Raw genomic sequence first — 9,997 nt, 5'->3', positions numbered from 1 at the left:
ACAACTGTGGCAGTGTTGAAGGCCCGGTTGGAAAGGGGCTTTGAGCAACCTGGTCTAGTGGAAGGAGTCCCTTCCTACAGCAGGGGTTTGGAACTGGATGAGCTTTAAGGTCCCTTGTAACCCAAACCATTCTAGGATTCTGTGATTCTTTTACGTCAGGCTGGTAATACAGACGTGCGGAAAGCTGGTTGGAAAAGCCTCTGCCTTCATGAAATTACGATCTTAAAAGTATTAATATAGATGGAGTTTTGTTGCAAACTATTTTAGTAAGATGTCATTTAAAGGGTGAATACATATGCACAGCAGCAGGGGAGAGATGGATAGCCTTGTGGTTGTTTCATCGACCCGAGGCTTGAGAAGTCTGTGTTCAGTTAATGCCTATTCTTTCAGTGATACATTGCTTGGCTCTTGGGCCACTGTAATATAAAACCTCCTTGACAGTGGCTGGGTGGATGGCAAGTTCTCCAGAACAGAGTCTTTCCATGCAAGGACCTAATACAGCATTTTGTAGTGATAAGGCTTTTAAATACTGAGTGCAGACAGTGTCAGACCATACCAAACAGTTTCTCACTGCTTATTTATCAAAAAGTGTTTCTGGTATTTCTTGAGTTATTTCTCAGTGCTGATGTGAGCAGGAGGATGTTTGCAGTGTGTTTCTAATTCCCCATACTCTATGCTCACTTCCATTTTCGTGTATTACTGGATATAAATCTTTCTCGGTAGTTAAATATCCTTCACAGGTCAAAATTCTTTGGGGGCTCATTAGCATGTAGAATTTCACCCTTGCCAAACCTTCTGTGGTTTTCAAACATCAGTTTCTCTCATCTAACTGGCGTAAAGGATTTCTGCTATGCAAGAGATGGATCTAATTTCCCTCTTTCCGTCTAGTATTTCTCTTTATGTATATTGGCAGAGCAGACCCCTTCATGAATGGCCTGATTTATGTCTCGGTGAATGCTGCAGCCAGCAGTTCAAGATGTCAGGTCTCCTGTGCGTGCTGTGGATTCTCCTTCCCCCTCCTTTTGTCTTAGCTCCAGCCCGAGACCCATCCAAGTTCCTTCCTCATGTTCTCTAGCTGTGATTCTAGATCACTGGTTGAGTGAGATCTTCAGACTCCATCCTAAGGAAAGCTGCTGCAAGAAGCTGAAGAGCAACTGGGACATGAGCAGTAATAATAACAACAGAAATCTCTTAAGGGTCTTACTAAATTAAGATGGGAATTAACAACCTGTCATGCAGAAAACCTGTGGATCTCTGCAGCTACTCCAGACTTGTAAATGCAAGATTTCTGTTCCTCCTTCCTGCCCCAATTTAATTAGGGAATATATACCAAAGTGGTAAGTAAATTGGAGGGTTTTTCTTCTCCATCCTTCCTATCCCCCAACCTTTTCCTTTACTTTATCCACTACTTAATACACAGAACTAAGTAGGAAAGATTTATGGAGTCCTTATTGCACTTCAGTTTCTCAGTGCCTTGCTTTGCATTGGTGGATGTGGAGTTGAAATATAGTGACTGTTAATCTTTCCAGTGAACGTCTCCTCACTAGATGGTTTTCAGTGCTCGGTCTATGTAAACTCAGCCGTTAGCAGCCTTCATCAAGCTCTGCTCTCACCTTCCTCTGCATAACCACACCAGCTCACCGTGGTCCCTGTGCAGCCTCTGCACGCAATGCTTCTAAGAGCAGAACTTTGAATCCCATGTACTCTTACCACAGGGAACTGTGTATGCTCTTCCATAAGCCACCACATTTCAGAGGAAAATACGTTCTTAAGATGAGTCTTCAAAATCCAGAGTCACATTGAGAAGAAGGGATGCACATCCCTATTTTTAACCTACCTTCTGCAACCAGAATTACCCATCCAAATTCTGTGGTTAAACTAGCACTGCAGTCCTTTAGTGACTCAGTGTGATTTCATTTGAGGTGTACCTAAACCGTGTGGGTCACCCTTTTCCCCAAAATGGGTGGATACAGAATCCTTTGTACCCACGCTGAAAATGAGATCCTTTAGGGTATCTAGGTTTTGGACTTGCAAATTCAAGAATTGGCTGATGTCAACCCAAAAACCCTCATCAAATAAATGATGGAGGAGGAAGCATTAACAGAATAACCTTATTTGTATCTCCTTAATACCTTTGTGCTCAAGAGAATTCTGATGTGGAAAATATCTTGTCCAGTCAGGCTCATACAGGATCTGTAGCAGTGAATGGAAATAATCAGAGAGATCTGATGGCATTAGCATTTTGGTTGTGCTTTCTTCCCTGTAATTTGCCCTTGAGTGAGCAGGATACTCTAGTTTATGAATATGAACATATTCTCAGTCAAAAGAAGTATAGCATGTTGTACCACCACACTCGATACTCCTACTGAAGTCCCCAGTGAAACTTGGGCACTTCAAGGAAGTGGGGTAAAGTCTTTAAAATCTATCTATCTACCTACCTATCTATCTATCTATCATCTTTTTGATTTATTATTAAGAAATGAAACAGTGGCTGATAAAACAGGAACATATCACCTGCATTTTGCCATAGAGGGAATGTGAATTTGCCTGCCCAAGCACAGTATCACACCAGGGTTTCCACCCCAGGAATGACATCCAAGCTGGAAAACAAGACCCATAACCCCGCCCCTAAAAACCTCCCATCTCTGAATTGATCTAGACACAGAGCTGGAGCCCCAGCTGGGCAGGTTGCTGCCAGGGGTGCAGCACTGTGCTGCTAATGTGGAGATTGAGGGACATCCTAGAAGACAGGAAGAAGGCTAATGTCACACCTACAAGGGACCACAAAGATGATCAGTGGAATAGGAATCCTGAATTACAGAATCCCAGGTTGGAAGGGACCTCAAGGATCAGCTTGTCTGACCTTTCTAGGCAAAGCATGACCTAGACTAGACGTCCCAGCACCCTGACCAGCCAAATCTTAAGCATCCAACATTTGGGAATCCACCACTTCCCTGGGGAGATAATTCCAACGGAACAGGCTGAGAGAACTGGGTTTTTCATCTTTGAGAAAACAAGGCTCAGGGGAGACCTTATCACCGTATTCCAGTATTTAAAGGGTGGCTACAAAGAAGATGTAGACTCCCTTTTTACAAGGAGTCACATGGAAAAGATGAGGGGTGATGGGCACAAGTTGCTCCTGGGGAGATTCCCACTGGACACAGTGAGAACAATCATCCATTGGAATAACGTGTACCCCGGGTCCAGTTTTGCCTGGGAAGGTTGGACCGGATGATCCTGGCGGTCCCTTCCAAGCTGGGATTCTATGATCCGCTAGGTGGCGGCCCCCGACCGCCCAGCGCCGCGCGTCCCGTCCCGTCCTCCCAGGGCCTGGGGCTGAGCTTAGTGCCTCGTTTCCCGGTTTCCATCCCGCTCCCTGTTTCCCCGCCTTGTCTCCGTGTCCAGCGCCTTGCTCCGCACTCCCAGGCTCTGTTTCACAGCTGCTTGTTTCTCAGATCTCTCTTTTCCTCCGCAGGGTGCTGTTACCGCGGGGCTGTTTCTGCACCCAGACACCTCACACTCCCTTCTCCCATGTCCCTGTTTGCTCACCCTCGCTGCCAGCCGGAATAAACCTTTGCTCCCCCGTCAAGTGACCCGGTATAATCAGCCACTGGACTTCCCAAAACTGATCCCTCTTTAAAACACAGCATCATTTATAGGATGTTCTGCAATCTCGGTTTTGGTCAGTGGAAGAGAATCAACCACAAGCTTCCACTGAGCTGCTGTACTTGTTTATTGCTATCACTGTGGTTCGGGGGGTTTTCTTGCAGAGAGAAGGAGAGGGGAAAGAGCCCTTAAAAATAGAAAAATAAACTAACTCCCCACCCTTGGAAAGTCTGGTAACAAAAAGCCAAACTGTCTCCAGTGAAGTTGTCTAATGCTGGTTTCTATTCATAGAATCAGAGAATCAGCTAGGCTGGAAAAGACCTTTAAGATCATCAAGTCCTACCATTACCCCAGCACTGCCAAAACCACCACTAAAGCATGAGGTCCTCATGGTTTATGATGAGGGCCTCATCTACACTGTTTGTGAACACTTCCAGAACGATGACTCCAGCACTGCCCTGGGCAGCCTGTTCCGATGCCTGAGCACCCTCTTGGTGAAGAAATTGTTCCTAATATCCAGTCTAAAACTCCTGGTGCAGTTTGAGGCCATTTCCTCTTGTCCTATCACTTGTTACTTGGGAGAAGAGACTGACACCACCTCACTCCATCCTCCTTTCAGATAGGTGTAGAGAGCAAAGCAATTGTAGAGAGTAGACAGTGATTCATTTGACTTCATCTGACACCATGGAAAAGCCCCCAACAAGGTTTTATTTGTGGGGCTGCTGCTGGGCTGCATTAATGTGGGTACCTCTGGATTGATGATCTTAAAGTTCTTTTCCAATCTAGTTGATTCCATGATTCTATGAAGGTATGGTCTTTTTGTGATGGTTTAAATCACCAGTCTGGGTTCACATCTTCCCATAGAGCGCAGCACTTTCCCCTTGCTATAAAAGCAGTGGTACCAGTGTGCTGTCCTGTGCAAAGGCAGGTTCGGCTCTTGTCTCAAGGGCTTGACAAATGTATTACTCAGTGCTATAAACACTTAGTTAACAACTGAAAGTCCACTCTCATTTCTTTGGTATAAGGCATTTTTAGGATCAAATGCCGGTTTGGTTTAGAGTGAGTTACACACATGTGATTCAGAGGTTTGAATTGACGCATCAAATGACTCAGGCATGTGTTTAAAGAATGTAGTTTGGTGGAAAGGTATGAATCAGACAATCAGAATAACTCAGGCTACAAGGGGCCCCTGAGGTCATCCAACCCTCTGCTCAGAGCAGGGCCAAATTCAGATCAGGTTGCTCTCCTTGTTCAGTCATGTTTTGCTTGTCTCTAGGGATGGGGATTACACAAATTCCTGGGCTCTGTGTCTGATCACCTTTCCCTAAAATCTGTTGGGTATGTCCTGTGTCGCAGCTAGTGTTTGCTGCCTCTTGCCCTACTGCTATAGGAAGAGTTTGGCTCCATCTCCTCTGCACCTTCTTCTTAGATAGTGGAAGGATTCAGTAAGGTTCCCCCAAAGCCTTCCCTTCTCCAGGCTCAGCAGGCCCAGCTGGCTCAGCCTTTACTCATACCCTATGTGCTCCCGCCCCTGGCCATCGTGGTGACCTCTGCTCAGTCTGCTCCAGTATGTTCATGTCTGTCTTGTCCTGAGGAGCCCAGACCTGGACCTAGCACTAGACAAGAACAGGGTGCCCAGAGAAGCTGTGGCTGCCCCATCCCTGGCAGTGTTCAAGGCCAAGTTGGACACAGGGGCTTGCCGGCACCTGCTCTAGGGGAAGGTGTCCCTGCCTGTGGCAGGGGGTTGGGACTGGATGAGCTTTAAGGTTCCTTCCAACCCAAACCATTCCCTGATTCTGTGATTCTGTGATACTGGTGGTCTGTCTCATCAGTGCTGAGCAGAAGGAAAGGACCATCGTCCTTGGCTTGCAGGCAATGTCCTTCCTAATGAAGCTGTTGGCTGTTGGCCTTCCTTGCTGCAAGGGCCTCACTGCTAAATCATAGTCACCTTCTCCACCATGACCTGTTCTGCAAAGATGCTGTACAACTGGTCAGTGACCACCCTGTACTGGTGCATGGGGCTTCTCCTTCTGGGTGCACGACTTCGCATTTGCCTTGGTACCACTCCATGATGTTCCCATCAGCTGGTTTCTCCAGCCCATTGATCTCCTCTGCATACAGCCCTCCCTCCCCTCCAGTGTAAGACCCGCTATGATCACAACTCTGAACACACCACTGAAGGGTTGAAATGGGAACAAGGAGGTCACACAGTTAATGCGCGCTGTGGAATAGTTAGGACTCGCTTGCCAAATCCAAGAGGTTATTCAGGGTAAAACAAGTTCAATGACAGGCATGGAACTGATGACAATTTATGCAATCATTATTAAGTGAGCAAACTACCACGTGGTATAAGAAAGGGTCTGAAAAAAAAAGCCATTAGTAGATTATTGGATGAAATGTGAAAGTGCAAAACTCATCGACTGTGATGTGCACTAAAAATAGAGACTTGAGCCTCTGTATCCAAAAAAATAGTGCTTCCCTTAGGAAGACTTACCCAGGACCAAACAGAAAGCTTTCTGGCCATTGTCCAGCCACTGGGTTTTTTAAGTCCTGTAATTAACTTTCTTTTCATTACTTTCTGGTGGGAAGCTTTTTCTTTTCCCCATTTCTGCTAAGCTGTGGTGTGTGTTCAGTTGCTACGATGACGAGAATAATGGCATTCCCATCACTGCAAAATGGACGAAGTTGAAAAGCTGATGTAATTTTTGTACACTCTGCTGTTACAAGTTACAAATGACCTGTTCATTACCTATGCCATGTGGGGTAAAACTTGTAACAGAAAGTTGTTCTTCAATTCACCTTCAAATTGCTAGTTTTCTGCCCTAAATGTTTTCTAGATGTGAACTATAGCAATATAGATCTTTTCAACTTATTTAACAGAGCTGGTAGCTATAGTTTAGAAGCTGCTGTGCAGCAGAGCTGGAACTCACCAGACCTTTGTCCAAAGTCAATGGGTTACAGGGTTTTTGTTTGATCTATGGATATCTACTCTGTTTGCCGCAGGTCTCCCTGCCCTACAGCAGTGATAAAAAGGCTGCCTCCAGAGTTCAGAGCTACTGTCCACTTAAAAGTGCTCCCCAGTCATAGGGGCTGTTGGTTTATCTGTTACTGAGCAGTTTCTAAGGGCTATAACAAAATAGATTAAACCCCTGAATGTCCGTTTCCACGTGCACGCAGAGCCTGAATCCAGGCGAGGATTCCTTCGGGCTCAGTGTCACAGGGCAATTGGGTGACTGCAGATTGCAGTGAAAGCAGTGGGTTAAAAAGTATTTTCAGAGTGTAATGGAACAGAATATAAAATATACTGTTATCAACAGAAAATTACAGTGATATCTTCCATACTGAGTTCCACACTCTGGCTCCCAGCCCCTGGAGACTTGGTTTACACAATGACTTTGCCTATAGCTGCTGTCTAGCTACCAAGTCTTTACATCATGCTGTAGCCTTGCCCACATGGAAACCTCTGGAGTATTGAGTGTGAGCTGAAAAGTGGTTAGCTGGAAGTTAACTATTGAAACAAACCCCCAGGCAGTGGTGGAGTCTCCCTGCCTTGCTGTCTTCCAAACAAGGTCTATTTGTCATTCCTTGCATAGCATGCACAGCACCTTGGGCAGGGAATTACTTTTCAGGAGGAGTCAACCACAAACCTGCCGCCAGCAAGGCAAATATCAGCAAAGACGTAAGCAAGAAGGTGTGATCCAGTGCACACATTCCTGAAGAGGAGGCAACAGCTGGCGAGGCTGCAGCATGACGGAGAAACATCTGGGAGCCATGGGAGACTTTCATCCAAGTGGGACAGCGTGACGCTGTGTATCTGCCTCTTCAGAGCTTTCTGGGCCAGCGTTATAGGGAAGCTGTGTGTGAGATAAGGGAGGTGCTTACACTGGGTGTCGATGGGCTCTGAAGTGCAGTATATTGAAGTCAGGTTTGGGTATTGCTCTTCACCACTAATACTGATGAAGTGGAGCGGGTCCAGAGAATAATGAGCTGTTGGTTGCTGTGAGGAGCAGGTAACAGCATCTCATGGCTTTCATCTAGAAAATACGGGTCTGAAGGCAGGGAACACCCAAATTCAGAGCCGTTTGCTGCACGGGGCCCGGTGCTGCGTTCTCCTCCCCAGTCACCGGGGTGAGATGAGAGCGATCAGCTTGGTTTTCAGTGCAATGACAGGAGCAGCGGAGTTTCTGCAGACTCTCACTAGCACAGCCCGAGGCGCTGCAGTTCCCGGTGTCGGCTGGAGGCTGCTAGGCCTGGAGCTGACAGCTGTGGCAGCTGCTGCAACTCGGCAGATGATGTGTTAATTTAAACCAACACCGCTCGTGCTTTAAGTTATTGCACGAGGCTACGACATGGAAGAATTTGGGATGGGACCGTGGGACGTCTCTCACCCAATGCCCCGCACAAAGCAGGTCCCAACAAAACAAGGTTTCTCAGGGCTTTGCCCAGCTGAGTTCAAGGACTCAGTCCCAACACAGAGATTCCACAACCCCTCTTTGTGATATTTGACCACCTTTAGAGTGATCTTTTTTCCCTTTATATTTTATTACCATTTCCTATGTTGCAACTTGTGCCCATTGCCTCTCCCCCATCACGGTGCAATCAATAACGTTAGTTATTACTTAACAAATCCCTCAATTAATAGCGTGTTTCGTGATAACTTACCTACTGGGCTCTAATTTCTTGATGCTGCAGGAGCGGAGGCCACGCTCCCACCCCCCTTCAGCCGGGGTTGAGCGCTGGAACAGGGTGACTCTACTGGCTAAGCTGCAGAGCTGCTGCTCTCCCCTCACACAGCATCCAGCTGTGGCCCTGGAACAGCTGCCTTCTCACAGGGTGATGAATTCATCCCTGTCCATAGCTGGTGTGCAGTGCTTGAAAGCACCCTGGGATCCTTGGGAATGAAAGGCTCTGTAAAGACTGGAGTTGTTTATGATGATTACTGAAATAAAACTTTAAGATGCCTTAATGTAAGGAGTTCGTTGGAAGGTTTACAGTTTGGGGTGTTTTATGAAGGGAGAAATTATTTCCAAGAACCACATTAGAGTAAGTCCCTCTTAGGACGATGTAAAAGGAGAGTTCCAGTGTATTACAAAATTAGCACGGCTATAGCTTTCTAAGCTTTTAAGATCCCTCAGTATCAGGGGGAAGGGGGAAAGGGGAAAGGAGAGTCAGGCAGCCAGAATGGGAATCTGTCTCTGTTGGGAAACCATTAGAAAGATGCAATGTGGTGGCTGGGACCCAAGCAGAATTTGAATGTCATCCCTTTTCTATAAATAATGCATAAACATCATCATATTTTTAATGCAGAGTCCAGAGGGAAATAATCTCTATTGATTAAACGGGGATAAAACATTTTGGACTGGAATTCAGAGGTCCCAAGTTCAGGGGTCCCAAGTGGTGTGTCCCAGCTGCTGGGTGCTCTCCTCTTCCACTCGAGCATCTTGAGAGCGAAGGCATGAGGATGCTGCAGCAGAAGCAGACCAGAAGGCTGCAGCCTCTTGCTTTGGGGGTTATCCCCGATGTACTGCAACCCCCACCAGGAAAATGGGGTGTCCACCACAAATAATTTTTCACCTCTGGACCATGAGTGGAGTATTTACCACCTAGATCCAAAGCCACAGGGTTGTATTTGTGTCAGCTCAACGTGATGCAGCTTGGACAGAAAGCTTTTGGAGCAAGTGTTGGAGGTTCCTGTGGGAATTCAAGGGTGCATAAAAACAGAGGACATGTCCCATCCAGCTTTCAGGAGTAATGCTGCTCTGTGTCTGGGACACTTATGTGGTGCTCAGTCACTGTGCTCTCGAAGTCACTCATGTGTTACTGTCATGATGCCTTGCACACCGTCCCACAGGTGATGGGATGATGGAGTAAGGCCTCCGTGGTCTATGCGTCTGAAGTTTGGAGAACCTGGTCCCCTGGTGTTTTATGCCACATCAGATTAACCTGCATGTCCTTGTGGCTTAGAGCACAAGGTCTGGCTTTGCCCTCATTCCCTTTCAAAGCCCATTCATACTGCCTTTGTATGAGTTTGTGCTGGGCGTGTGTCCTGGGTTCAGCTACAGCAGTCATTTTGTCTCCTTCTTAGTAGCTGGTGCAGTGCTGTGTTTTTGACTTTCAGCCTGGGAACAACGCTGATAACACCGATGTTTTTAGTTGTTGCTCAGTAATGTTTACTCCGACCAAGGACTTTCTCAGTCTCATGCTCTGTCAGGGAGGAGGGGAAGCCGGGAGGAAGCAGAGACAGGACACCTGACCCAAACTGGCCAAAGGGGTATTCCATACCACAGCACGTCATGCCCAGTATATAAACTGGGGGGAGTTACCCGGAAGGCCCAGATCGCTGCTCGGGTCGGGCTGGGTATCGGTCGGCGGGGGGGGGGGGGGTGTGTGC

The sequence above is a fragment of the Nestor notabilis genome, unplaced genomic scaffold (genome assembly GCF_000696875.1).
Source record: "Nestor notabilis isolate BGI_N333 unplaced genomic scaffold, ASM69687v1 scaffold5175, whole genome shotgun sequence".
Taxonomy (NCBI): domain Eukaryota; kingdom Metazoa; phylum Chordata; class Aves; order Psittaciformes; family Psittacidae; genus Nestor; species Nestor notabilis.
Note: the sequence above shows the minus strand (reverse complement) of the source record.